Here is a 3,622-nt window from a genome sequence, read left to right as displayed (position 1 = left end):
TATGTTATCACAGCCTGTTAACGTAGTCTATTCTACTGGCAAGCATCCTAGATTAGATAGTGTATTAGATATCTACTTATGGCACTGTAGGCTAGGTCATATAAACAAGAACAGAATAAACAGGTTGACTCAAGAGGAAATCCTCGAAGTCAGTGATTGTGAATCACTTCCAATCAGTGAGTCCTATCTTCTTAATAAAATGACCAAGTCACCTTTTACTGAAAAAGGTGAGAGAGCTACTGAGCTCTTGGGCCTAGTATATACTGATGTATGTGGGTCCATGAGCACAAGTGCTAGAGGTGGATATTTCTACTTCATCACTTTTATAGATGATCTATCCAGATATGGATATATCTATCTGATGAAACATAAGTCGGATTCATTTGAAATGTTCAAACGATTCCAAAGTGAAGTAGAAAAATAAATTAGAAAGAGTATTAAAACTCTTCGGTCTGACTGAGGAAGAGAATACCTTTCTGGTGAGTTTCTCATATATCTAGAAGAGAATGAGATTCTCTCCCAATGGACTCCTCTAAGAACACCACAGCATAATGGTGTGTCTGAAAGGAGCAATCGAACTCTGTTAGACATGGTCCGATCCATGATGGATTTTGTCAGCTTGCCGATATCCTTCTAGGGATATGCACTCGAATCAGCCTGTTATCTATTAAATAGGATTCCAAGTAAGTCTGTAATTAAGACTCCATATGAGATATGGACAGGACATAAGCCAGCACTTTCACACCTTAGGGTTTGGAGGTGTCCGGTCTATGTCAAACGGTTAGTTACAGATAAACTTGGATCTAAAGAGATCAAAAGATATTTTTTCTACCATGCTGATGAATAAAAGGTGTTCGTCAGCCTTAAGACAACTTTTTTAGAAAAAGAGTTCCTTGGTGAAGGAACCGTTGCCTTTGAGGTTGAACTTGATGAAGTTCAGCAGGTAGAAGGACCGACACCAATAGCTGAACCTGAGTCAGATTTGATTAGATCAGATCCGGAGGCCAATGTACCTGCACCATTAAGACGATCCGATAGAGCATCGCATCAGCCGGACAAATACTACGATTGCTTGGTCGAGATGGTGATCCCATCGAACTCGATGAGAATGATGAGGATCCGATCATCTATATGGATGCAATGCAGAGATCTGATTTTGAGAAATGGCTTGAAGTCATGAAATTCAAAATGGAGTCCATGAAGGTCAACGATGTATGGACATTGGTTAACCCACCTGAAGGGGTTAAACCCATTGGGTGTAAATGGGTCTTCAAAAGGAAGAGGGGCGTAGACGAAAAAGTGGAGACCTATAAAGCCTGTCTGGTTGCCAAGGAGTATCGTCAACATTATGGTATTAACTATAATGAGACGTTCTCCCCTGTGGCAATGCTCAAATCCATTCAGATAATGCTTGCAATAGCTGCCCATCTGGATTATGAGATCTGGTAGATGAATGTAAAGACAGCTTTCCTGAATGGAGAGCTGACCGAAGAGGTGTATATGATACAACCTGAGGGGTTTACATCCACAGATGAGTCTAAGGTGTGCAAGTTTCAGAGATCCATTTATGGATTGAAGCAAGCTTCTTGAAGTTGGAACATGCATTTTGATAAGGTAATCAAAATGTATGGCTTCGTTAAGAACGGAGAAGAGTCCTGCATCTATAAATGGGCAAATGGTGCAGTTGTGGTATTCCTTATCTTGTACGTGGATGACATTCTTTTAATCAAAAATGACATCTCCACACTACAGGGAATAAAAGTTTGATTGTCATCACAGTTCTCCATGAAGGACTTGGGTGAAGCATTCTACATCCTAGGGATGAAGATCTATAGGGATAGATCTAAAAGGATGCTTGGGTTATTCCAGTCCACGTACATAGACACTGTGCTGAAGAGGTTCAGTATAAAAAATTCTAAGAAGGGCTATCTACCGATAGGCCATGAAATTTTTCTCTCTAAGAAGGATTGTCCGACAACTCCTGAAGAGAGAGAGCGTATGAGTAGAGTCCCATATGCTTTGGCCATGAGATCTATCATGTACGCCATGACATGTACAAGGCCAGATGTGGCATACTCACTAGAAGTAGTGAGTAGATACCAATCTGATCCTGGAGAAAACCACTGGAAAGTGGTTAAAGACATCTTTAAGTATTTGGAAAATGCTAAGGACCAATACTTGGTTTATGGCGAGTCAAATCTAAAACTTGTGGGGTTCACAGACTTCAGCTTTCAATCTGACCATGATGACAACAGAAGTATGTCAGGTTATATCTTTATTCTGAATGGTGGAGTCATCTGCTGGAAGAGTTTCAAGCCGCATACTGTGACAGACTCTGTTTGTGAGGTGGAGTACATCGCAACATCGGATGCCGCGAAGGAAGCTGTGTGGCTGAAAAAATTCATCATTGAGCTCGGAGTAGCACCCTCCATCGATGGTCTGGTCCTGCTCTACTGTGACAGCACTGGTGCCATTGCTCAGGTGAAGGAACCCAAAGCACACCAGTGGATGAAGCACAGTTTGCGTCATTTCCACCTAGTCCAGGAGATTGTGGATCGAGGTGATGTCGACCATCCGAAGATCGATGGAAAGGAGAACCTGGCCGACCCCTTCACTAAAGCCCTGACGATAAAGGAGTTCGACAATAATAAGTCGAAGATGGGTATTAAATACTGTGCCGAGTGGCTTTAGGACAAGTGAGAGTTGTTGAAAAATATGTCCCAAAAGTCAATCGTCAACCTGTTGACGATTGAGCAACTTTATATTATAATTGATTTATTAATAAATAAAATATATTTTTGATATTTTTATCATAAGTTTTCATCTTCTAATGAACTCCGTTGTTGTGATAAAGTCCTTAAGATAATTTAGGTTCGATAAAGAGAGGATTTATCGATTAGTTCTTAAAACTGTTCACGATCAAATGATAGGCTATTGATAAGGATGACAACTTCTATCGAGCATAGGTCGCTGTAGGCCATATGGGTTGGTTGTCTTCTTAACCAAGGAGTGTGGAGACACTGGTATGGCACACAGGTGAGATATATGGGTACTGTAGCAAAAATTCAGTGCAGGGATAAAATGATAATTTTAAAACTTTTTCAAAATCATGATTTTACAGTGAAAAATATTAATTAATCTAATTAATTAACATGAATTTATCCTACACTAGGATCTAAATATGATATATAGTATACATTCGTTTAAATTTGAATTTGAAATTCGAACAGTAAACTCTTTACTGTAACATGTTCAGAACACAATACCTTTGTGCGGGTAGTAGATCGTCGCAATCTGATCACTATCGGGAGAGTCTGATCATTGCGATTCAGCCACACAGTGTGTCTGGCCTCTGTGGATCATCCACATGAAGCTTCCGATCTGATCGACTCCTCACGAGTGCTAGCTCGTTGTAGAGCCCTTTCAACGATCGATGCTGATCGAACTCCTTCGATCAATGTCTGCTGATTTTTTGGATGCTCTGGATCATCAGCAGACGTGCTTGAGAGAATGTTGAAGATCTTCCTAAGATTTGGTGGGCTCACGACACTCGTAGCTCACCTTCTCACTTCTCGAACCCCAGGCTAAAACTCTAGGGAACTCAACAGAAACCTTGCACCCA

This window comes from Elaeis guineensis, chromosome 11 (genome assembly GCF_000442705.2).
Source record: "Elaeis guineensis isolate ETL-2024a chromosome 11, EG11, whole genome shotgun sequence".
Classification (NCBI taxonomy): domain Eukaryota; kingdom Viridiplantae; phylum Streptophyta; class Magnoliopsida; order Arecales; family Arecaceae; genus Elaeis; species Elaeis guineensis.
The sequence above is the reverse complement of the archived record's forward strand: the minus strand, read 5'-3'. Positions refer to the sequence as shown.